The following is a 26,721-nucleotide window of genomic DNA, read 5'->3' on the forward strand; positions in this document are numbered from 1 at the left end:
TTTTTTTTTTTTCCCCTCCCAGTCTTCTTTCAATTTATTCCTTTCTCTCTCTTTTGGATGCAAACCTAAATTCCAGAAACTTGAATCTACATAAAAGTTAATTAACTTCAGGAACTGTTTTTCCTCTCCTTTTTATTTTTATTTTTTTGGAATGCAGATTTTTTTTTTACTATAGCCACTGTAATTTTCTATTATTTTTAAAATGTTCAGCTTAATGGGTTATGTTTACTTAGTCAATAAGTTGATGATGCCCATGACAGGACCAGAAGTGTTTGGTTAGCAGCAGGGAGGGAAAAAAATCAATAACTCGAAGCATTTGGCAGCTTTGTGGGCAGGAAATAATTTGTATTCTCTGGTTTAAATCAATGACCTTCTTTTCTTTGCTGTTCCAACAGGAAATTATAAACTCTGAACACTATTTGCATAGTGCCTTCTGCAATACACTTGTATATGCCTGGGCAAAACAATATGTTAACCCCAGCAGTGCTTCTCTGAGGTCTCTGTTAGAGAAACCCAGGCACTTTAGCATAGAGCTTTTCAGCTGCAGGCATTGTATTTATTAGAAGCAGAGGCAGAATAGAGCAAGATGTGAAAAGAGCTCCTTGTCCACTTCCAACGGCACCATCAAAGGATGAAGGCATTATTATTTTATAACGGGGTTGTCTACTGCAGAGTATGAAAAAATGCCTTCTTTGTAACTTGGCAAGATGCTGTATTTTCAGTATTGACAGACAGAAACTTGCTACTTCTACATTAAAGCTGCAATTGCACTTTTGTATCTTGCTTGTCAGGGTTGCCCTAATGTGCCAGGTATGGTTTGAAAGTGCTGCACCTTTGCTTGAACTCAGCTCAGCATTACAGAGTTCATATTGGTGAAAGTTTCAGCTCCTCTATCCTGCCTTTTTGCTAAATGCACTTAAGCAAGAAAAATAAATTGCCATGTTGTCTTGCCATGCTGATGGGAAGCCGTTCTAGGAAGGGATGTTCTGAGGAAAGGGGATGAACTGGCACGGCACTGAACTTGCCTTCTAACTTTTTCTGCTGCCCACCACTGCATTAAGTCCAGCTCAGCTATTTTTTAGCATGTAGGAGAGCTGGCATTCAAGAAGACAAGCTAGTCACAGGAGATGGAGGAGGGGTGTGACTGTGTTTTTGTGTTTCCCCCCATGTGATCACAGTACAGCCCCAAAGTCTGGGATTCTTGTCTATGGCCGGGGCTAAGTGTTGCAGCTTGCAGCATCAGCAACCGGCACTGTAAAGCTCCTAGGCCTAAGCACCCTTTGATGTACTTATATTCATCCTGTGCAGGAGAATGACATGGTAAATCAGTCTGAAAAACATGATTATAACCCCAGAAACCACCAAGGCCTCAGCAGTCTGCACTGAAATTAAATGTCATAAAATTCAGGCATCCAGATTTCTCTGCTTTGCTTTTGCACATGACAAGTCCTTTCACAGTAGTTCTCAGCATCCCTCCTCTGCTCCCAATGCTACTGGCACAAAGCTGTAGTCATCAGGTGATACCTGAAGTATATTTATTGGTTATGTCACAGCTCTGCCTCCCTGAAACAAAAAGGATAGGAACGTTACTTGGAGTGATTGAAGTGGAAGTAATATGTAATTCTTGCACTCCTGCTTTGTTTCTATTAATTTGCCAGATGTAAGGTTGCCCATCCTGACCCCACAAGCATTTCTTTCCTTCCCACTGCAAACTCTATGTGCTTGTTGGGGTCCCTTCCAGAGCTCCTGGCTGCTGGAGTACCCTTTGCATTCCTAAAATGTGCTATTCCTGATTGAAGGGAGCCACCAAGAAAATGAGGTGCCTCATTTTCTCACTGACAAGAGACCAAAGCAGCATCACAGTATCACAGAAGGGTTGAGGTCAGAAGGGACCCCTGGAGGTCACTTTGTCCAATCCCCCTGCTCAAACGGGGTTGCCTACAGCCAGTTGCCCAGGGCAATGTCCAGACAGCTTTTGAGTATCTCCAAGGATGGAGACTCCACAACCTCCCTGGGCAACCTATGCCAGCACTTAGTCACCCTCACAGTGAAAAAGTGTTTCCTGATGTTCAGACTGCATCTACTGTGTTTCAGTTTGTGCCCATTGCCTCTGGTCCCATCACTGGGCACCGCTGGAAAGAGCCTGGCTCACTCTTCTTCACACTCTCCCTTCAGGTATTTACATACATTGACGAGATCCCCCTCGAGTCTTCTCTACTCTGAACCATGCCAGAAAGCAGAGTGCTAAATCAAAGGATGAACTGGGTAGCTATTGCTCAGCTGATTTTCTTCTACTGAGCGGGTCAAAAGCAAATGTGCCTTTCTTCCCCTGTTGCTTTTCCTCCCTTCCCCACGCATACATCTCCTAAATGTCATGCTGTTACCTTTTCCCGTTGAACACCACGTACCTGGAATCCTTCCATATCACAACAAGAATGTTTTACTCTGGAAAGACATGCAAATAGAACAGCTCATGCCAGAAATATGAACTGGTTTGGTTAGTTTTAGGCTTTGGACTGATTTGTGAGTGATTTATGATTACATACGAATAAAACATAATCAGAAACTGTGGAGTGATAGCAGTGTATATAAAGAGGAGAGCTGCTCCTGTTACACATGGGAACGTATGGGCCATAATCTAATTATTTTGAGGTTGTGAAAGGAGTGCTATGTGACTAATTCATTTCACTAATAAATGACAAGCTACTTTCATAATGGAGAAAATTACTTTCCTAGGTAATTTGTTTTTTAACGACTTATCATAGTTGTTACCCTCCTAAGGGTGTATATTTTCCACTACGCAGAAAACTGGTATGGAATAAAAAATGCTGATAGACTCAAAAACTGCATTTAGCTTCAAAACAGAAGTTTGTGGGCTGTTGTTTTTTTAATATGTATAAGCTACGGTCTTTGAGGTTTTTGCTCAGAAGACAACCATGTGTTTCATGTGGCCTCTGTTTACAAAAAGGAAAATATAATTCTTTCTGGGGAAAACAAACTAGATTACACTGCAGGAAAAGGAGATTTAGTGCTGCAGTGTTCAGGACTACTCAGATGGAAATTCAGCTCAAGAACTCTGTACTGAATTTAGGGCACAGATTTACTGATTGGCTCTGTTCTTGCATTGCACTTAAAACGTACTGCTGTATTCATACTGAATTGAATGGGATTTGCTGTAGAGGTAAAAAGCAAGACTCACTCTCTTTTGAGTTTAATACAGGGTAATGACTTTGCTGACTTCAGCAGAGTAATTCTTGATTTATACTGCTATAAGCAAGAGCAAAGCCAGATTAGGAATGTACCTCAAAGTGACAGTATTCAGATGTGTATTTAATCTATGTTACATGAAACATTTGAAATAAAATGCACTACTCACTGCTCTTACCATTCTCTCTGTAAATGCATTGTGAAATGGCTTGTGGTATTTTTTTTTAACCTTTATAACATTAGTAATGAGGACCCAGAGTCTCCAAACATTATTCTCCTCATGTGATGCTTCTTCAGTGTAAATCCAATCGCTTTAAATGAGGTATAACTTGGTGCCAGAGAAGATAGAATTGGATAGTTTACTGCGTGGATGTACAAACAATAAGATAGCAGAATTGGCTGACAGATATACAGAGCTAAAATTTACCAGATCTGCTCCTCTGCCCAAGGCTGGCACAGAAGAGGAGCAAAACTTCCTCCCCCCCCCCCCCCCCCCCCCCCCCCCCCCCCCATACGGATGCATTAGACACACCCTCAAGTGTCTTATTTGTTCTTCTCCATTTGGGTTGGCCACTCCTTTCTAACAGGCCATTCTCCTCCACCCAAGACAAGCAGCTAGGCAAGCAAATGATGCTATACCCTGGCTTGGAAGTTCCTACAAGCATGGGATTTTCCCCTAGGGATGTTTTGTCTGGGCCATTTTATGATGCAAAGGTCTTACTGGAAGAAAGAACTGGCCCTACAAGGTCTGGATGCCTTGCTGAGAGGTGAATACTAGTTAGCATATATAATATCCAGTACTGGTGGGGAAAGTAAGAAGAAAGCAACCAATCATTTTTAACTTATGCAACAAGCTGCACTCCTCTGACTGCATTTTTCCCCAAATCCGCTTGTTAACTATGATTCAGTATGTGCCATTTGTGCTTTACGGGACTAAGAGTCTAAACCAGTTTACTGGTGAAAGTAACAACTTTCTCATTAAATGTTAATGGCAATGTTTTAATTAGTCCCAGGGTTCTGGTAGAAAGTTAAGTCCTTCCTTCAATAACCAGCAGTTACAGATGCAGTAAGTGTTAATAACCTAATAGGAAGCAAACTGGGCAGGCGTACATTCCATCACCCAGAAAATTGATTTCATGTAGCTTTTTGATGGACTGTTCATACTTTAAACCAAAAAAGTGGTTGATTTTTAATATGGCGAGTTCGGCTGTTTGCAGCACCTAAAGCTGCAGCCCCATCATGTTGTTTCCCATTTCTTGCAGACCTGATGTTTAACGTACTCCCTGCTATACAATTTGAAGCTAAAAACATCACCTAGTTTAGGGGTGGGGAGGGGAAGAAATTCAAACGGGAGCAGTAACAATTCTCAGACTTTTAGCAACTGTACTCAGACACCAAAAGAATAAACATAAGAAATCAGGAGAGATTTAAATAGCTTTGTTTCTGATACAAGCTTTTCAAGACACAAAGGACTTTTATAAAGAAGCAAGAGTATGCATGGGGGTTATGTGGGAATGGGAAAGGGCTGCATATGTGAGTGTGACACCAGAAAGGATTTAGTGGGAATAGCAAAGGAACAAAGTTTTATCAAATGCTGGACTAAAGGCCAACTGGAGCAACCAGCTGGTTTTCATCTCTATGCAAAAGGAGAGAGCAGCCAGTTAATGAGAGCTGCCCTTCCTCCCCCATCTCTCCAGCCACCAAGGTTTTAGTTGGGGGAAACTTTCTCTTCAATGGAGCCCAGCAAATTGCAAGGAAAACCCAAGACCAGGTTTTTGAAAGGTTGCTGTATCTTTAGGGATACAGTAACCTTAAGGGATAATTTAGGGATACTGCATCCCAGATAGAGAGATTTATGAAAGGTTACTGTCTCTTTAGGGATACAGTAACCTTTAGGGATACTGTGTCTTTAGGGTAGTGAGTTGTCACTTTGATTGGTGACACCACTTTCTGATCCTTGTTTTTTCTGCCCTAGTAAAAAAAGTAAACTGCCACTTTATTTGTTTAAGTAATTGGCCAGCTTAGATGTCTTCTGCACTTTCCAGTTTAGGAAGTAAACTGAAGTTGCACAAAGAAATCTTGAGCTTTTGTCACAGCCAAGAAGCAAGGCTCTTTTTTGGCAGTGGGCAGGGCTTTTCCAGTGATCCACTGCAGTTTTCCGGCCTCAGCACTACTGTAACTGAGGGAGTTGTTGAAATGCAACCCAACGTCAGCACAGTGCTAGGGTGTACTAACAAGACCCCATTTACAGTAGTTTTAGTACAACAGCGAGAGATCTGGCAATGTGATTGTCAGCTACACAGCACTATGCTCTAGTGATTTTTCCCCTGGCTTGGTTTAAAACAGTTGTATGATAGGCTGATAACTACGATTATTTTAAACTCAATCGTGCAATGGATGCAGGCTTCTGAGGCCTGACTTACCGTATTTAGATTGAATCTCAATATCTATGGCTTGATTTTTAGGCAGCTGAGGAAGCAGGGAGTGTTATTTGTCCTGTAAAGCACTCGGCATAACAACAGCCTTCTTTGTGCCACTCCTCTAAAACAGTGGTTCGAGATTGCTATCTCTTGGTAGCCTCAATCCAGCTAAAAAGCTCTCCTGACAGCTCTTATCCAGACTCCACCTAGAACAAAAGAGAAAATGCAAAGGAGTGGGTATGTAGCAGAGGCAGAGGAAGAATATTCAGACATTCCTAAGGATTCAACAGGGCCCCTCGACCTCCCACTCCAAGACAACATCTAGTACTGTCAGTCCTACTGCCTGTGTTTTCCTTATAACCAATTTACAGTAAAGTGAGAAGGTAGCACGTGACATTTTGACATGACAGTAGTCCCATCAAAAACATTAGGGATCTCCTGCAGCTTTGTCTGGCCTTATTCACAAAAACCTTATGAAAATAACCACACATTATTTTGCATGAAACCATGCCTGCTGGTTGTCTGAACAGTGCTAGCAGTATTTGTAAAAAGGAGGTAACAGACCACATATTTCAGTCCTACAACTAAATATAATTTTCATAATAGACATTCCTCCTGTACAGCTCTTCCTCTGTTGGTAATAATGAATAAATCCACAATAGTCTATGTGCTGGGACGTTTTGTTTACTAGTTTATCCAATTTTTATGAACAAGCCTACCTGGAAATGGGTACATTCATTCTTCTAATGGCACTGGTGTTTACCAGTCTCTGCGCATGCAGCATTTTGCTCTGGACACGTACCAGGAGGAATAAAGTAGAGGAGCTGGCGTTTCTAAAGATGAAACATTTCAGGCTGCAGCCAAGATCTTTAAACTAGTAAGCTCTGTGAGAAGTGGTATAAGAAAACGTAGGATCCTCCAGATTTGGGCCTCCTGGGGTCTCCAAGGCCGACTGAGAGCACAGTTCCCTGCAGTCTCTCCCCTGCAGAGAAGATCCAGACCCTCTTCGGTATCCAGCCACCTGCTTCCACAAAATTCTAGTATCTTCAATATCTCAAAGATCCTGTGCCTCTCTGTCAGGTCTGTTATAACAGCGAGGGAGGTTCCCAAACTGCATATATATGGATGTGGACACACGCACAACATACATGCCGAGAACAGTAATTTCTGTAGGAAACCAGGCTGAAATATGTGCAAGTCAGTCAATACAAAGCCAGGCAATTTAGCAAAAAAGGTAGACAGCTGTTAAAAAGCTTGTTAAACATTTGCTAAACTCTAGGAATGGGAGCGCGTGCTTGTAACAGGACTGCATACCACAGCATCCCAACAGCAGCCTCTTGAGTACTCCCAGCATGCAGGAGTTAATGTTACAGTATCATCATGAACAGCCCCAACAGAAAAGAGACTTTTATCCATTGGTCGCTCAGCCTTAATTAATGGGACACTTTTAAATTAAATTTCAATGACATCTTTTGAAAACAAGTTTTACACCTACTATATTTCTTTTGGACAAAACAGTCTGCTCAGCTGTATTCCCAGCTGTATGTTTTGTTTCTCCCAGCCTGCTGGCAGCCACAGCTACTTAGAAAGTAAGTTATGTCAACCGCTAGGATTTTCTACAGTACATATTACATCACCTTTCCTGAGAAACTTGTCTGAACAGATCCCTTTTCTTGCTTTCTTCTTTCATAATGTCCTTCACATTCCTCTTTCAATATTTGTTGTTCTCTCTGTGGAAGCTCAGTTGCTGGCATTTTAAGGAAAGGTTACATAGCAAAAGGGTCACTAATGGAGCTTTTTCTCCCTATCCCATGCTCCCAGAGAGAAAACTGTAGTGTGTGGCACCTTTAGAGAAAGGGTTTTTCCTTCAGAAAAACCTACAGCATTCATTGCTGGTTTCAGAACAAGAAAAGGAATTTGGAGCATAAATTACCTTGGCCATTTTAACGGTGAAGAAGTAAGGAAGAGAAAGAGCAAAAGACAAAACAAAACAAAGACAGCAAATTATGCCCTGGTGCAAGTAAAAAGCCAGATCCCTAAATTTTACCCTCATCCCTGATACTTAGGTGACTGCCCCTGATCAAATTGCTCTGTGCCTCTGCTTGCTTCTTTATGAGTCCTGGTCCTTATGAAATGGCCTGGGAAGTCAACAGTCATATCTCTTTCAAAATGTCTTTTAGACAAAATGAAGACCAATTGAAGTCTGGTCCAGAGACAACTCAAGGTGCTCTAAGCCTGCCCAATTCAGGTCCATAGACTTCAAAGTAGGCAATGTAAGAACGAAGTATGTTAAATCTGGGGACAGGATTTGGAATAAGCTGGGAATGGAGCCTAGCAAAAAAAGGTAATAATTTCCAACCTTAGGTGTATAGACTTGGATGGCTTAATATACATGCTCACCAGTGTGAACACATGCACACACGTGTGAGCTGGCATGTGAGATGGCTGCTTGCTGTTTGCTTATGTGGGCTCTTTTACAGTCCCTCATTGCAGCAAGGCAGTGTATGCAGTACACTGGTATGGTGCGTTGTACGGCATCAGCTCAAAAGCATGGTAAGGATGCTTATTTTGACTAAAGCTAAATGGCAGAACATGAAGTTGGGAGGTATCTCCTATTCAGATGCAGCTCCTTCTTCTAAACACAGTGGCTCCCACATGATCTTCTTGAGTACTTTGAGTCTTTCTATAGAAACAATGGAGAAGGAAATCTAATTCCCAGCCTAGGACAGGAAACACAGCTAAATGAACACTGTTAGCAAGGGCAAGCATATTATCTCTGCCTGTTTGAGAGCCCACTGAGGTTGAACAAAATCTTTTCGTTAGCCGTAGTAGAGTCTTTATTACACTCCATTTAAATGATCTGTTTAGGATTAAGCATTTCTTGAAAAACACACTGCTTTTACTCCCAAAGCATTTTTCATTCCATGGGATTTGGTAACGCTTCAATTTAGCAAAATGCTGAATGACCTGAACATGAAGTGTAACTGAAGCACACTGTACCCTGCAGTAGTGCTCTCTGGACCTCTTTTTTTTTAAGGGATCTGTGAAAAAATCAACAGAAAAAATGCAAGCAAGCTATTTTGTGCAGGCTTAAATTTAGTACAAATAGGTCCACATCTTTACTGGCAAACTTTTAAAGGAGCCAAAAACCCAAAAAATAATTCAAAACCACTGTGCTTCAACAGCAAAATCATCTAAAAATTAGCTTAATCCTTTTAGGATCAGCAATCTGGGCAGATAACTAAAGCAATGGATAATAAAATAGCACTGGGTACCTAGTTAATGTATCAGCATGCTACTGATGGTATATAAACAATGCTAAAAGAACAGGAAATTATTAAAGCAGAAGGCAATACTTCATTTACTATTCAGCTGGCATTACTGCTTAGGAAGTCACTAATACACATTCATAATGAATACTAGAAGTGAGCACAGGCAGAAACTTGCCTGTTACCCAAATGAGTATGACTAGTGCTGAATGTTTCTCTTACTAATCTTTCTTAGAGCCTGAACTTCACTTCCAGAAAGGCAAGATTATTTGGGAGGTTCCATTTTCACACTTAATTGCAGAATCAGACACATGGAGCTCTTGCAGGAGCTCTTTGGGTTTTGGTTTCTTCTGAGAAAGAACATCAGCGAGTAACAAAGCCCAAAGCACCTGCTCCGAACTTGGTTTGCTGACCTGCCAGTTGTGTGTTGGATTGGGAATTTCCTTCTCTTTTCTGGAAGAGGGGGGCGGAGAAGGAAAACTAGCCCAAAGTAGTATTCTGTTCTTGTTCCAGTTGATCTGTTTAGGATTTTGTCACTGGCCTCTGCCAGACCAGAAAAGGCTTCAGTGTATGAGAAACAGCACTAAGAGATCAGATTGGAAGGGGACATACCAAACTAGTGGATGCAGTATGGGGTCCCTGGCACGGCCAGACCCCTCCCATGGTACAGTGTGACTCTTCTACCCCTTTTGACAGAAACCACTAACAAGACCACATGAGTACTTTGTCTTAGGAGTCTCAGGTGAAGAGGCAGCTGCCTCATGCCAACCAATTGGGAAATGTTAGGCATGAGGTGTGTCTTCCCAAAGGTCTGAATCAGGATTGCAATGCCCAAGTCAGATGCCTAAAGTAAGGAGGCAGTCTCAATCCAGACTACCCTTTCCCCTTCCTGAAATGCTGGAGTTGCTGATTTTCCCACTTGCCTTTTCAGTTGCTATGGATTTCTATTAGAAAGGGATGATACAGTTACTTAATTTCTAAAGCACAAAAAAATGCTGCAATGAGAGATTCAGATAACACTACTGAGGAGCACTTGGTGTCACACATGGAAGCCCCGTGTAGATGGGCTGCTATCACAGGTAAAACCAAGTGGGTTAGTAACAGGCTGGAAGCTGTGACTTCTACAGAGAAAAGGCAGACTCAGGACAAACAAAGGGACATGAAATAGAAAGGGAACTTCTGACCATACTTTGCCCCCCCATCTTCCATTTTTACCCCTTCCTCTCCTCCCACTCCATCTCTTGTCCTCCTGCCCTTTTGCAAAAATCAAAAAAGGCACTGGTCATGTTACAACTACAGATCATTTGTCAAAGATTTGTCTCCTCCCTCTCTGTATGCGTTAATCGTTCCCAGCAAGCTTTCTGGGGTGATGAGTCAGTGGCACAAAAACCCGACAGATTAGATGTGGTATTTATTTTCTTCTGCTTTTTTTAAGCACGGCAGTCTCCTCCATCCACAAGCACAGAGGAAGGGGTAATCAAACGTACTGCAGCTGGGAGCTCTAAGGATAATGTCTGCAAAACCTGCAGCTTCCAGTAAAAGCCTTGTATTTTTTGTATTCTTTTTTGGTACCAGGCATTGCTGGATGTTTACTCAGCAACACACTGTGTTAAAAGTTGCAACATTCATCTTTAAACATTAATTATCAAGGCATGATTGCTTCAAAAATCCACTGCCTGAGGCCAGGGCCTAGGAAGTGGAAAATGTAATTTCAGAAAGAGATGAGAACAAATGCTGAGCCTTTTAATTGCAGGTTAGTACAAATGACTAACAGTAAAGCAAAAATCGTTTGGATGTATTTGTTGTTCTGAATGCCGAATTCAAAACTTAGCAGTGAGTTGCCTGGGGTTTGTTTTTTTCCCCCCACTCTTCCTTTTGTAAAAGTCAGAGAAGCTGGTGAATTTTGGAGAGGTGCAGAAAATACATTTCTAAAAATTCATTTAAAATGATTTACTAGATTGGAAGAAAGAAAGAAAAGGCTAAATGATGCACACAAAGTCAGGCAATAGTTGCAATAGCTGTTGGACAGTTACTGTGCTCATTTGGAGTTTCATTTTGGGATGAAGGCTGCAGTGATTTTCAGCATCTATCTCCATCTCCCTCAGTTCTACTGAAATCTACCTGGAATTACCAACAGTATAACAACGGATCGGGCCTGTCTCACCATACGTGGCAACACAAGATTAAATGCTGCTGTGACTCAACATTGCTGTATCGGGTGTCCCAGCCTGAAGCCAACAGAACCGTTGCAATAGCAATGGCATCTTCATCTCCGCCCTTCTGGCCTTGCTGCTAGCAGACTGGGGACAGCCCTGTGTGAGCACCTGTGCAGGGCACCAGAGGCCCTTCTTTGCCCACAAGGGTAGAGAACTTGTTCATTCTAGCTCCCCATTGCCCCTCAGTGTTGGCCATGCCTGGGAGGACACAACTGATGGGAGATACAACTCACGGTCTGGTGAGCCTGAGGCTGGTTTCTTTGGGACCATAAGAAAGACCGTAAAGGTCTGTGATGGTCCTAAAGTTGCAGTTATGCACCAAAGCCCAGAGGCCAAAGAGACTCCAAATTGTGACACTCATCTTTTCTAATGCTGATGTTCACCAGGAACCTCCAGTTCTGCTTCTGGGTGTGCTCAAAAGCACTTCTGACCTCATAGCACTGAACAGCTTGGTGCCTGCCTCTCTAGGATTGAGAAATGGCATGCCACTTCACTACCAGAGGGCCTGATCCACTAGGTGTATCAAAAATCTGCCTAACCCATCATGTTTCATCCAGAGGAACAGGGAGAAGACAAGAAGATGGTGGTGGTGATAGTGTTTATGTCCCATCTCCTCTCCCCACTTGCTTCTAACAGTTCCATACTGAAAGCTTTTTTCCCACGACCTGGGGTAATCTGGTTTCAACACGCTTTGAGTATGTTCTCTTGCTGAGTCAGTCTGCACCCTTCTGTTAAAAAGGGAATAAGAGACCTTCTTTGTCTCATGGCCATTCTCACCAGGCCTGTACTGCAGACCCTTGCCCACAGGCCAGTTTTTGCAGGATGGCTCATGACCACACTGTTAAGAGTTTGGTCCCTAGTGAGTGGGCTGGCTGCAGCCACACTGCATAGTGCTCAGCTCATGTCTCCTCTCATGACTCTGTAGCTAACAGTCATTATTTTCTATGCATGGGCTTGGTGGGGTTTTTTTCAGTTCAAAGTATGGAGAATAGTAACAGGTGTATGCTGCAGGCCAGCAGAGCAGTGCTGCATCAAAAACATTACAATGCCAGAAAAAATTGTTGCATGCTGTAGGAAAAGGATGGGTGAGGGCACAAATTATGCTATTGCCTAACCTGGAATAATGCTGAAGCAGTGTCCCTGTTGAAGGAAATACATTTGGTGTCTTCCACATCTATCTTGTCTGTCTGGAGCAAACCTGAGAGTGAACTACACGGTTGACGACACTCACGTTTCCCCTTGGGGATATCAACGGATTTGTTCCAGAAGAGAGCTCAGACACTGACGGGTGTCTGACATACTGACCACAGGTAGTATGAATGACCAGGAAACCCATCCCTGGAGCAAAACAGGAGTGCACCAAGCTACTAGTACAGACACAGCATTTTTAAGCAATAGCTGTTCTACTTTGATGGGGCCCATGAAAGTCAGGAGAGGTATCTCTGCTGAGCTCACTCAGACAAAGCACCAAGCAGAACATCAAAACCAAGTAAAACACAGTGCTGTACAGCAGCCCTCAGCTGGTGTGGTCAAATAAGCAATGGTGACATTCATTTTCTCACTATTCCTCGCTCTCACACTTTAAATAAGCCAGGTGGGTCCTGCATTTGTAGGGTGATGCCTGGAAGTGCGCAGGAGAAGACTGGGCCTTGCAGTGTCTCCCATCCTCCCCTCCTTTGTTGGCGATCCAGTCACCAGTTTCAGTTCTGTTTTATCACAGGTATGACCGGGAGACTTGAGACAAGTCTCCTGTGCCTCTGCCCTCTTGAATGTCACTACTGCTCTACAGAAACCCAGCTGCCACTATGTTTTCCTGGCCGCGTCCAAGATTATTGTCAAGGACAGAAAATATTAATTAAATTTAAATTAATAAATTGAATACTGTGGGGCTAATTATAGCTATTTACAGGGAGTGTATGGGATTTGGAGGGCCTACCTTCTGGTGTTTTTGCACAGTGTTGCCTCTTTCTCTAAGCTCTAATTAGCTGGCTTTTTTTTTTTTAATAGCCAGTCTCCAAATGATTGCTCAGTAGCTCCTGTTTTGTTCCTCATCAGCAGTTCTCCAGCACAGCTGTGACAGAAGGGAAACAGCCCTGTAGTTTGTGTTGCAGGGAGCAGGTGATAAAGAATCTATCAGAAGTGGTGTAAACCAATAACATAAAAAAGAAAAAAAATGAGAGGTCCAGCCCCTAACTGGGGACTATATAAGAAACAAAGGACACAGGCAGAAATAAGAAGGAACAGGAACATCTGAAGCTGCTGCAAGGTCAAAAAAAATCTTCTCTCCATATGCAGCCCTCTTGTCCAGCTGCATGTTCTGCCTTCCTGCATATGCATAACACCAAGAGTCATCAACAGCAGACAAGCACTGGGGAAAAAGCAGGCTGTTCTAGCACAAAGTCAACTGTGCAGCTCAGAATAATTTCTCCTCTACTCCTTATTTTCAACCTACATTTCCTCCTTAGTGGTAAAACCTTTTAAAAATTTAAATGGACTTAATTATCTGTATTTTAAAACCATTTACTTTTAGCCGCTCAGTGGATAGCTATAAAGAGTAAGGGTCCTTTCAGGACACTGATAAACTAAAGGCACACAGTAAACACACTGTTCCCAGATATCAGGAGTTCATTCCAGCCTGCTTTTCAATTTCATGCCACTATATGCAAACTAATAATGTCTAAGAACCAGCACAGAAGAGAGCTTTGGGAGTTTGGGGGTTATTTTGGATGTTGTTTTGTTGGTTTTTTTTTGCAAAAGTGATCAACACGATCAGTAGACAGCCTGCTGCTTTCCCTCAAATATCTTGTCCTGCCTGCTAGTGTTTGCAACTGAACGGCTGCCATGGAGGGAGTGGAGGGCAGCGGCTGGAGGATGAGGACTGGCAGTGGTGTAACAGCCGACAGCTGGCCTGGTGCCTGCCTTCCCCTTCCCACTGCAGCAGCTGGCTCTGCGTGGCAGGCACAGAAGCCTGTGTTTGGCTCCTGCTGAGGTGAGATGGGGTGAAGAAAAGACGGAAAAAAGATTTTTTTTTTTTTTTTTGTAACCAAGAGCAATAATGCTAGTAAGGGAAAATGGGGATAGACTGGCCAACATTTAGAGCAGGATATCCCCAAAACCCAGCATGGATTCCTGTGGTTTCTGAGGTTGGAAAACCATTGCCTAAATTAAGAAAGCTATCTTCCGTCTCAAGAAAGGAAACGTAAAAGTCAGAATCACTCTTGCTTAAAAGCCTAACTTGTCTGGCTCCTCAAGCGTGCTTGAAAATTTTATCTGCTCTCCTTTGCAGCGAAACGGTTTCACTGCCCAGGGGTGCTGAGCTGTGGGCTCTCCAGCACCAAGGTGTCTCCTCACCCCACACTTTAGCTGCAAGCGTCGGATTACAGTGCCAAAACCCTGCTCCAGGTCTACCTTTCACAGCCACAGAGATTCCCCCAAAACAGAAAAGATAAAGCACCGTCTCTTCTTTTAGTATTTAGAATTGTGTCACCTGAGAAATGCTTGCCAGCACGTGTGATAACTCAACTGCTTGCACCAATAAATGTACATCTACTTCAGAGTGGCAGTGCCCACACAGCAGTAGCAGCTGCTGCAAGACATCCTTTAAAAAAAACCAAACCCTGAATGGTATCTTCAGATGGGCTTTTTCTCACTTTAACAGCAAAACTAATTTTGTAATGAGGAGGTAAAGATCCCGTTGCTTAAAGCTTTTGCTCCTCCCGAGGCTCAGTTGCTTATTCAAGTTGCAAGATCCCAGTCACACCTATGATTATTGCACCCCCATGCCGGTCACCCGTGGGGTCAGAGGCCTGGAGCCAGGCAAGGAGAGCACAAGCTTGGCTGCAGGCTTAAAGGGCTGAGAGCCTTTAGGAGGCTGAGACCCCGGATTAGCGAGTCTGTTTCCACCCGGGGCGGCGGGGCCCGCCTGGCTGGGGCCGGGCAGGAGCCGGGCGGGGAGAGCTGCCGGCAGGCTCGGGCTGCCGGTGCCACCTTCTGGACACATGCGCAAGCGTTATTCACCTTCCCGTCGGGATGGAAGAACACTAAGGAAGGTGTCTTCATTTCACTCCCCGGTCCTGCTTTTTTGGTGTCCCCCCGTCTTTTTAATCCATCATCATGTAGCACATAACTCAGGGGGGAGCAGCCCCAGCACGGTGGCAGCAGCAGGACCCAAGATGGCTGCGCAGTGCATCCTGCCTTCTGCGGAAAAGTACGTACTGCAACCTCGGAAAAATGCTCCCTCCTTTTAGCATTTCCTCTTCTCCAGGCATCTCTGAGAAACAGCCAAGCATGGCAGAAGTAGAGACAAGACAGTGGCACTCATCTTAAGAGACATCTGTGCATTTTAGGCCAGGGAGGAAGAGCAGGGGCATGCAAGGGCACCCTGGTTAACACTAGTGGCACCGTCTCAGGGCCTCACAGAGTATTAATTTCAGCAAGGACTAGCCTGCGGAGAAGGGTCTGACGGGTCTTGCTGTCTGATTAGCTTTAATGGGCATGTGTGAATGCAGACCTCATGAAGTCTTGCCATTTATGTCAACGGCAGTCGTGTTTTCAAAGGGAATTGTCCTCTTTAACATCCAAACCACAAACTGTTGAGCGTGGTTACACCACAGGCATTACTGAGAGCAAGGCTAAGGTTAGAGAGGCCACCTCATTCTGAAAGAATCCAAAATTGTATCTCCTGCGGACAGCAGCTGCAGTTCTACCTATTTCTTATAGCTGCAGAGTGGGACCCGACCACTGTCTTCCAAGTGGCAAACAGGATGCATACACCCAACACAGCCTCAAAACCGGCTCACAGAATAAGCTTGGGAACAACTTTTAGTGCAGAGAAGATGTCTCCAAGGAATGGTTTAAAGAGCACAATTAGGAGTGGCAGACCAGGAAAAGCTGTGAGGTTGGAAAGAAATGTCTGAATTGGTAGAAAGCAAAAAGGAGCCAAAAGGAAGAGCTATGGGGACGATACAGAAGGCAGGCAGCAATGAAAAGTTGCAGGCCGCAGAGTGCAGCACTGCAGGGCTCCTCACTGAAGACTTGTTCTTCTGCCCCAAACTAAGCTGGAGCTTAAGAAATGTGGAGTTTGAAGCTGTGAAATGCTTCCAGCAGCTGCAAGCATGCAGCATCTAAAACAGAGGGCCTCAATTTAGTGGCAGCTTTTTTAGGGATTACCAGAACATGAGATGGTGGCAATAGAGGCAATGGGTCATATAAAGTACACAGGTCATGAAATGTGGTCCATGATGGGAACTTAAATGATCTAAGTATTATAATGGATGCTGCTGCACTTCTATACTGCAAATGATACTTGTTTCCATTTCAGAGACATGGAGTCAGGCTGGAGGACCCATAAGGCAAATGTACAGCAATGGTAGGGCAATATATTTATTTCAGAAACATAAGGTACTTGAAATATTTTTTCATTACATTTATTTTAAATCTATCAAGCCTTCCTTTAATACGCACATAGCTTAATGATAAATACAAACCATGTGGTGATTAAAGCCACACTGCAGCTTTGATATTGCCATGTTGCTATTATGCAACCCAGTTTCAGATGCTGACCCATGTAGGTTGTCAGTTTTTACAGTTGGACTGCACCTGAGTTTAGTTGCTGCATAGCTGGCCCAAATATATGTGCTGTTACTGCTTGTTTGTGCAGTGGCTTCACTGGATTTCTTTTAATGTAGATTTATTAAAAATAGCAATAGGCTATCTTCCACAACGGTGTAATCAGAGTAACTGATGATAAAAGTTTACTCATGTCAAAGCATCTAATTCCTACTGCTGTTAAGTCTCAGTTCCCAAAGCTCTCCAGGAAGGACATGGACAACTCCTGTCTGAAGTAAGTTTCAGCAGGATCTGGGATTCTGAGCCCTGCAGAAAGGGATTTATAGATGCACTTCTCTCTAGCACTGGTACTTGACAGTGTTGTATGCTTTATAACAAAGGGGGTCAGTGAAGTACTTTTACTCTCTTTGGCTACTACACTGAGGAAATAACAAGATCTCTATTTATAAATTGTACAATTTCCAGTCTGTATTGATTTTAAAAGCATCTTTAGCATGCAAGCAGCTGTTTAATGCATTTTGACCCAAAAGCAGGGCATTTGCATTAGTATTCCCACTAGAACATTTGTCCTTTCGTGTCCATGCATTAAGGCCCTGTTTAAAATCTGTCCATGTCCCTAATCTCTCTGGGGAGCTTTCCCTGAATATTCAATGCTAGTCCACAGTGTGTAACAGAAGAGGGAGGGGAAAAAAGAGACAGACAGCAGTGTTTATGCATAAAGTTCAACAGCCTTTTCACGTAAAAAACATACGCACACACAAAACCACCTCAGCTACAGAGCCTGGCATTACCACAGCAAAGATCTGACAGCGTGTGCAGCTTTTCAAGTTAACTAATTTACAATAAGGGCATAAGGCATCTGAGCTCCAGATGCACTCATTCAGGCAGCCAGGGCCATAAATAAAATAGAAAAGAATGCTCTGACTCTAACATGGGTTTTACAGAGCTGTGTTGAAGGTCTAGCAGATGGGTTTTGCTGTCTCAGCTTTTACCTGTGTAACAAAGTAAATGCATAAAGCTGCTTACTGGCTCCTTCAATTCAAAACCTTTGCATTTGCTCCCATATGCTCCCGTGAAGATACGGCTAATTTAAACAATGAGCAAAATCCTACCCCCCCAGGGAAGCTGATGGCAAAACTCCCACTGCCTCCAGCAGGCTCTGAGTGTTGCTCAACATAAATGCAATTGGCTGAACTTGACTACCAGCATAACCAATACTGTAATCAAATTTGTATTCTTTCCTCTACAAATTTGCCACCCTGACGCTGCCCCTGGTGCTGCTGTCGCCTCGTGGTTCTCGCGGAAGAGTGAACCCAGCGACACAGCTGCTGCCACCAAAACTGGGCTCGCTGCAGCGTCAGCCCATGCTGAGAAGCAGCTTTCTTCCATGGAGGGGTGAGAAATCCTCTCTTGAATTAGGACAACATATCAAAACATTTTGTCATACCATTAACTTTGTTTTGCTCAATCTACATGCTGTTCTAACACAGTTCTTATGAAGCAGGAATCCTGCACTTGGAAGACAGCATATCAGATAGCAGAAATTTCTGATTTTCAAAGAAGTTTGCCAGTTGAAAAATGAGTTTTTTCCCTCACACAGAGACTTCTTCATCATCCTCATCATCTAGTCTAGCTTTCATAAACATCTGAGTATTCTTTTTGAAGCCAGTCTGCTGTTTGGGCAGATGGCATGGAAATTTTACAGTCCATGTCATCCCTGATGCCTACAGTTAATGCTAACTGTTAATAATGGGATATACATACATGGATACATATACAAACACATGTATACACAGACATGCTAAGAGAAGAAAACATTTCTGACATGTTCTGATAAGGGAATTAAACTGGCGAAGGCAGATTCCTGAGCTCAACACATACTAGAAGTACATCCCCAAAACTGTGTATTTGTCTGACTTTAGGAAAAATTGTGCACTGTGAACAACTAATCAACGCTTCCCAGTTTAGTATTTCTGGAAAAACAATTCCTCTGTGTCTCTCTTAAGCCCTACCAAAATACATCTGCTCACCTGTACCACTTAGTTTTAAAACACAACCATTTGGGTGGCCACGTTCAGTTTGGTTTCTGTGGATGGTCACTGTTCGCCACACTTGGCTCTGCTCTGCAGGTCTCAGATCCTCTTGCCAGAAACACGTGGCAATTTAAAGGTATGTTTGACTCATTTCATTTCATAACCAGGGAATACTTTTTTCCTCTCAAGATTCTGGATTTAAAACTGAAATTCCCAGGATTGAGGATGGGGAGATGACAGGGACACCCAGCCTGGGACTTCCTAAGACCAAAGCCTGAATCAGGGGGAAGCAACAGGGGCAGCTCCAGGAATGGGAGGTAGAACAGGCAGTACAGGGAACAGGCACCAAGGGAGTTGCCAAACTAATGCCCAGCTTACCCATGGTTGGGTATGTCCTTCCAGAGCCTGCCTTAAGAAGCAACACTTGACTCAAGCAGCTCTTGCAACCTGGGCTCCAGTCATCTTTCTCAGTACCTGGGCTCAGTCCCTCCCCATAGTCTCCATCCCTGCCTGCTCTCAGGAGCACCTCCATAATGCACCCCAGCTTCCAGTCAAAGCACTGCTTTGTAATACAGCTTAGGGAAAGACAGAGGAGGAAGAAGAGAATGAACATATTTGAGGACCGATGACTCAGACTAACTAGAGAATGCACTTAAAGGAATTTTGTTTCATCAATGTCAGTGCTCTGCTGTTTGCTCTACCCCTTTTAGACTGGATCATCCCAATTCTTTTTCTCCATTTAATGGTGACATAAATAAGTGGCCAGGAGAAAGCTGTCTCACCTATCATAAAAGCAGAGCATGCAGTAATCATAGGGGGCTACTGTTCAAGACAAAGCCATGAACTCCACTTGTAAGAATGTTCTGGGCTATAATTCTGAAGAACGCATTTATTAGCAAACTCCTGGTTTTATAAGCCGCAAATCAAGACACAGCTCCCTTCAGCACTCAACTTGGCTTTATGAATCATGAGCCCTGCAGTGCATTGCCATGAGACTGCTTTACAAATAAAACTGTTTGTTCAACAGCAGAACACCCCAGTTCAGCCTTCTCTTTCTACAACTGCTGCTTAGTCTCAAACCAGAATGAAACAGCTCTGGAATTACACATGCACTTAATATCCTCTTAGTATCTACCAGATTTAGTATAAAAGCATCATGGTGAGTTTCTAAGTTTGACATCTGCTTAATTAAGCAACATTTTTCAGTATCTGGCAACTTTGCAAAACTAGGCAGCTAAGTAAAACAGGTCTAGCTCAGAGTCAGTCATGTGATTTTTTTTTTTTTTTGGGGGGGGGGGGTGCTAGAGGTTTCCCAGATATCCCTTATTTCAAAGCAGGAAAAAAAAAACAATGGCCAGCTCTGTACCAAACCACAGGTCAACAGATTTCAATGGTCCAAGGTTAAAATTGGCCTCCAGCTAGCTGCACAGACTTATCCCACAGGTATTAAACAGGAAACTTTTAAAGCTTAAAAATAGTTACAGTTATGTGACTTATTCTTGTAAAAGGATTTTTATCATGTACATGAAGACTAGAAGCTTTCCTCCTTTGAAATGTTTGTGTTTAACACTTCCTCTGTAGCACAGCAAGTCTGTGTTTTTCTCCCTTGCATGGGCTGTGGGTTGAGTTTTGTTTTGCTGTTTTGTCCTTTTTTTCTTTCACAAATCAAGCTGTCAGCAGCATGGGAAGTAAATCTGTAACTGGGACACGTAAGAATTCTGTTCTGAGACTGCATCGCTGCCCCCAGTAAAGTCACCCTTGGAAACAAGAGCACTTGAGAATATCTTAGCACACAGTGAAAGGCTTTTCGCTATGGTTTATTTAGCTGAAAAGGAAAAACATAATTCAATTAAAAAACCCCAGAGATTAGAGATGCTAAAAGTATGTGGTCTCTGCTGAGCTTCCTGATACTCCAGGCCACAACCTCTAAAGAGCACTGTGTTTGAATATCTGCTTTGGTGGGGACAATGCTTTTGGGCTGGGAGATAAACCTAGTTTTCTTGACTGATATGAAAGCTAAACAATAATATATGCTCCTCTCCTACTACCACAACCACTCCCAAAGCTAAGGGAGTCCAGCCCTATACCAAAGGGCCATGCTGAGCACAGCTGGTTGCTACACGAATTGCTTTAGCCTGCTATTAACTCCTGCCTCTGCTCCTTACTCACTGCCCTGTATCATGGCTAGTAGCTGTACTCTCCATATGTCCAGCCTCCATCCCCAGCAGATCCATCCCATCTGTCCCCAGATGCCACATCTAGCCACCACTTCCCAGGTGGCCCAGCTTACCTAACCTCGATCTCCTGCTGGACCCTGGAGCCTGTCTCCACTGTCAGATGCACCACGCTCAACCAGCCCAGCTATGTAATTACCAGTGCAGCTGCACAGCCACCAACCTGCCAGTATGCATGTGGCAGACCACTTCTTGGCAACTATTAATCATATATTGCATAAGAAACAGTCCCTTAACGCAGGGTAGTCTTTCCACTCCCGAACCACGTAAAGGACATAAAAGCTTTTGGCCATGCAGAAAAGTGAACAAAATGAGCAGTAATTAACTCTCATGACTACAAAGGCTAACAACTTCGGCACTTGCAAAGGGGATCAGAGGCAGCTGAGCTGAGAAAGAACTGTAGCAGAACAAGTATTTGCCTGGGAGCAAGCACTGCCAGAGTGCTTATTTTAGAATGAATAGTCATCTTAGTTAACTAGAGCTAACTACTGAACAAATAGGTCACGTTACAGCATACTGAAGTACACTAGACCCATCCTTTGATCTACTGACTGACAGACCTACTGCAGTGTTCTTTTTTTCAGAAATCAAAAAAAAAAAAATTTTATAGCTGGTTCTGTTTTTTGGTACAGAGTCTTTTCACACGTTAATAGGAATGAAACTTGTATGAAAAAGGAACCTAAAATGGACTTACTCATTGCAGCATGAGATATTTACATTCAGTGTGAGCATGCGGTTTGCAAAGAAAAAACAGAGCAAGCAAATTAAAAGCTTTTCTGTAAATCGACACGTGTGACTGTTAACCCCTTACTCGTATCTCTGTCAGGACAGGCAAGCTTTGGTACACTACATGCCCTTGTCGTTTCTGACCTTTGAACACAACTACAGCCTCGCAGCATCAGGATTTGGCCTGCTGTTCAGTGGCATACTATGTAGCCCGCCACACCCTACGGGCCACTTAAAATACCAGTGTGGACAATGAATATGACTCCCATGGTTTTCAAGAACTAGGGGAAGAAAGATGTTTTTTTGGGAGTGTTTTTTAAGGCAGCCAAAATCCATCCTGAAAATTACAAGTAAAATGTGTTCTGATTATCACCATGCAAGTAAACGCATCTCATCTGGAAACACACATGAGTAAAAGTTTCTTTATTACATGAACTGCTTTACAGCGATCATAAACTCAAGGGATTTGACAGGGATTAGAGATTCACTCGTCAGCTGCTATGTCCTTTAATAAGCTTCTTAACATCTATACTGACAGAAGCAGCGTGTCCCCAATTTAGCAAACCAGTCTATCTCTCTCCAGATTTCACTGCAGATCTGGAGGCCTGGAAATTAAATGCAGTGAGTCTTCTGCCCCCTTTAGGGAAATAATCTACTAAATAGATTTTCTTCAGACCCGGCTTTTGTGGCATGGACAATAAAAGTATTAACTTAATTTCCAGGAGCCGCACAAAGTGTGTGTGGCTCTTCATGCTCTATCGAGGAGAAATTCACGTGCCAAAAACCTGTGTTGTGCTCTGCCATGTCCTGTTCTCGTACCTCCTGCCTTAGTTCAGGTCCAAAGCAAGCTTCTTCCTCAAGGCTTATTCAGCTCGGTAAGGATGGCTTGCTTGTAAAGCACTTGACAGCAGCTAGGGGTTCTCTGCCACAGGCAATGCAGCTGCTGACCATCTAACCCAGCCAAGCCATCTTAATCCCTGTTTTGCACTCTCACCTGTTAACACGGAGATGAAAAAATTATTTCACCTTTCCAGCTAAATATTTTTCTACTTTTTAAATGATACACTCCTTAGGACAGAGGGTTGACCACATGCTTATCCAGAACCAAGCGCAAATCACCCTTTGCTTTAATTCTTTGGGATCTCTGAATAAGAATCACCCCCTAAGATGTTAAACGTCTCTTGTTTAACAGCATTTTTAAAGTTCAAACCAACTGTAAAGCTGACCAGGCAGATTCTCACTTTGGACCCTTAGGTCTACCTGGTTTCCATCCTCCTGTCTTTCTATGCTCTGGGCGATTCCAGGCAAGTTTCTTGCTGGTCTCTTACAACTGTTTTGTGCCATCTTACACTGCTGGAGCCATGCAAGTAAGGAACTGTAATAACAATACTAACTGCTCAGCTTTGACAGGACATAGCTATTTTTACTGGATTACTTTTCTGGCACAGCACTTAAAGCACCAAATGATTTGACACCTGTAATTTTATACTTGGAATAACACAAGGTATTCATACTTCTTTTGTAATGTAAGATAAAAGCAAACACTACATATGTTCTCATTCCAGTGCTGCTGTCTGGCAGCTATTTGCCTAAGGAAAAAAAAGTACTGTTACATTACAGAATATGTGGAAAAGTAAAAGCTATGGAAAAGAAATCATTAAATAGCTAACTTATTCCCCTGCTAGCACTAGACTGCTCCCTGCAGCAGGTTTCAGAGTGTTTTGTCCAGTCTGGTTTTACAAGTTTCACATTACTTTCATTTGTATCTTTAATACAGCGCTGAGTCCAATGCGGTTTGGTGCTGCTTATTTTCCTTGTCTTTCAACTAGAAGACTCAGTGCTAGACCAGCTGTTCATATAGAGTCGGCTCCAAAACTACTGAAAAAAATCTGGACTCTTTCCACTGACTTCAACAGGCTTTGGATCAGGCTCACAAAAAGACGGTGAATACATTTCATGTAAGACTAAGCAGGCTACAGTCAGCTAAGTATAAAGAGGATTAGCTGTGTACAATCCAAAGGCATATTACTCTCTGTGCTTCTGAAACAACTGGCTAACACACTTTCGCTTTCACAGAGAGAAAGGGCCAGATTCGTTTCTGGTGCACTGCCACCGAGTCAACGCCACCATGCCAGGAACAAATTTGATCTGGAATCTGCCCAGTTAGCCTCATTACAACTGGGATTTTCCTAAACTGGAGGTGAGGAAATTTATTTTCTAAAAATGCACAAACAATAAGCAAATGCTTTCTGCTTTCCAGTTGAAGTGTAGGTCTTTAGAGAGACCCCTATGGAATGAGTATCAGGTCAAACACAATGGGTTTTGTCTCTTTCCCCTGTCAGGTAAGGATGGACCCTCTTTCTTCTTCAGAACCTGAAATGGGTCATATTTGGTTTAAAATACATATACTTAGACCTTCACTTTCTGTCACCAAAACAGATGGGCAGCCCCAAACCGCTAATTTGCGCGTATTTTACAGAGCACTGATACTTCAACACACACACTGTGTATGCTTTGAGTGCATGACTTCTGAAAGCTAGAATGCCTTTATATCAGGAATTATTTTATCAGTAGGGGATTAATTCTGAACAATACAATCAAACGAAGACAATGGTGTGCAGTTATTCTTCCCACCCTTTCAAAGTTTACAGCAAACTGTGTCAGAGTTAGTGATGTTCTCAGCTGCTGAGAATGCTTTAATCAACCAGACTTTTTTTTCTGCTCCCTCTGTTCCCTACTGACAGGGGACTTCATGGCACTGCTTTGTTGTACAATGTGTACAGTTATAACCTACGCTAAAAGTATGCCATTAATGAACAAACACTGGGGGTGTGTGTCAAGCAGATGAGAATGTTCTTTTGATCTTCTGCACTCCACCACTGTGGCAGACGGATGTCTAAACTGCTTTATTAATGCGCTGAAGTCTTCCATCATTTCTCAGACAATACTGAAGGAATAATCAGAATTTCATCGCGTTTTGATTTTCTGCTCTTCCAGCTCAAATCTAGCTGGATGTTATGCAGTAGGGAAAAAAATGATGGTTTTTATTTATTTATTTATTTATTAACTTTCCAGGGGGTTAGGAGGAATATATCATGTGCTTGACACTTTCTGAGGCAGCCAACAGAAGCGTCTCAAATTTCTGTTTAATTTCAAAGCAGTTTCCACACATTATGGGAGTTGTATCTAGCTTTAGGTACAATTTCAAAACTAGTTCAAGGGAGCAAGACAAGGGATTCAAAGCTTTTTTTGAGGACACCTTAGAATAAGAATAAGCGTGTTTAAAAAGCATAGCGGTTTCTGAACATGATGATAGCAATGCTTTTAGCCTCCAACATATGAATAGCTAGGGAACCCAATTGGTTTGGGGCCACAGAAACATACTAAAGAAGGTTTATATGCAATTGCCTGTAAGACCATGACGTAGAAAATCCTTGATAACCCTTCTAAAAATATGATCCTTATGTGGTGGTGTGACAAAAACTGTGAATCCACCCAGATTTCCCCAGATTCAATGACATAGCTATAAATGACAAGGAGGAGAGAAAAAGAGGCAAAGTAGGGCCTCTGTTCTGTAGAAGAAAGAAATCAAACTACCACTTCACAGGCACCTAAGCTGATCTAACAAGTCACTGTTGCAAAAGTGCGAGGTCAAGTCTCTCAATCTCCCAGCCTCCCAACTGCACTTGCAGCAGCTCAGGTACTTCTCTGATCCTTTACCTTATATCTGTCATTTAGTCAGCTGATTTACCTCGCTATTCCAGAGTACGCTATCCACCTTTCTGCTATTTTTCTTCCAGGGTAATAGGTCAAAGTGGCTAATAGAGGGATCCAACGCATGCCAGAACCAGCGCAAGGTAAGCAGCAGAATGACCAAGAGCAAGGACTGCTGGGAGGGCAAAGGACTGGGGACTGCCGCCTCTCTCTTCTGGTGGTAGTGAACTGTGAAATTGTCTCAGGGTGTCTCAAGGAAGCACTGTCTTAGTGCAGGGACTTGTAATTAGAAGGGAAGGGGGACTCGAAGGGAGAAGTGGAACAAGTATGGGTCCTGATCATTGTTGCTTTGGAGGACTGTGGATATAACTATGCAAACTGGAGGGGTAGGAATCCCGTATGTCTGCAGAGGATTTCATGGGTAGAAAAAAGTATGTGCATATGCAGCAGCTGCAGCACACCCAGGACCCAGGGGATGTATAATCTATGTGCAAATAACTGTGTAGTACCCCCATGAAAGCATGGGGCTGACCGCACAGAATCTTAGTAGCTGCACAATATGTCTACATTAAGTCTGCTGTTTCTGAAGTTTTCCACTTACTATGCATGGCTGGACAGCACAGCACACACACAGAGCTGCCCCTGCTAGGCTGCTTCATGTTCTCTAACTGCAGTGCTAATGTCCAGAGTTTCCAGACATGCAGCAACTAGTTCAGAAGTGCCTGCTCCCTACAGCTGTAAGACATCCGGAAAGCCCAGACAAATTTATGAAGTCCTCAGAATCTGCCTAAATGTGATTTCCAGGCGGAAAGAGTAAATGTGTCTGGGAAAAGGAAGCCTGCAACATCCAGAAAGTCCTTTGCTACCTGTAGAACAGCAAACACAGGACAACAGAAGTTTAGGAATGCCTGTTCTCATGAACTGAAGGCAGGGCTGGAGCTCAAGTCTCAACTTCTTCACCTGTCTTCTCTACTGACTTGATTTACCATAACTCCATTTCACAACAGATTCAAGAGGACATGCTTTCACACAATGGAAGTATGAGAGGTGTCTTGCAGTTCAGCTTCACAAATGTTCCTATTACTGTGGCCATTACAAGAACTGCATAAGGAACTTACTTCAGGTCTAGACACCCGTGAAGAAACTAACTGTAAACGAGTAAGAGGCTATGCACTAATGTGAGAATTCACCCTTCTCTCTCCTTTATATGGCATTGGCTTATAAAATTAATTACTTACATACGTCACAGAGACAAAATAATTAATATTTGTTAAGTGCTTTGAAATTCTGATGGAAGACATCATACTAGTGTGCATTATGACTAATACAGTGTA

At 43.0% G+C, this 26,721-nt stretch overlaps 1 protein-coding gene across 6 annotated transcripts in view; it reads right to left on the reverse strand.

Annotated features, from left to right (window-relative positions):
* COA1 (cytochrome c oxidase assembly factor 1) overlaps positions 1-26,721 on the reverse strand; it is a 52,062-nt gene that overhangs the window by 18,597 nt on the left and 6,744 nt on the right. For 3 of the 6 annotated variants that reach the window (XM_075493709.1, XM_075493710.1, XM_075493714.1), the window contains exon 2: positions 5,631-5,833. The gene's annotated coding sequence lies outside the window, so the exon portion shown is untranslated. Of the gene's footprint in view, positions 1-5,630; positions 5,834-22,458; positions 22,668-26,721 lie in introns of all 6 variants that reach the window. The other 3 variants (XM_075493713.1, XM_075493711.1, XM_075493712.1) reach the window with 2 other exon arrangements.

The sequence above is a fragment of the Mycteria americana genome, chromosome 2, assembly GCF_035582795.1.
Source record: "Mycteria americana isolate JAX WOST 10 ecotype Jacksonville Zoo and Gardens chromosome 2, USCA_MyAme_1.0, whole genome shotgun sequence".
Classification (NCBI taxonomy): Eukaryota; Metazoa; Chordata; class Aves; order Ciconiiformes; family Ciconiidae; genus Mycteria; species Mycteria americana.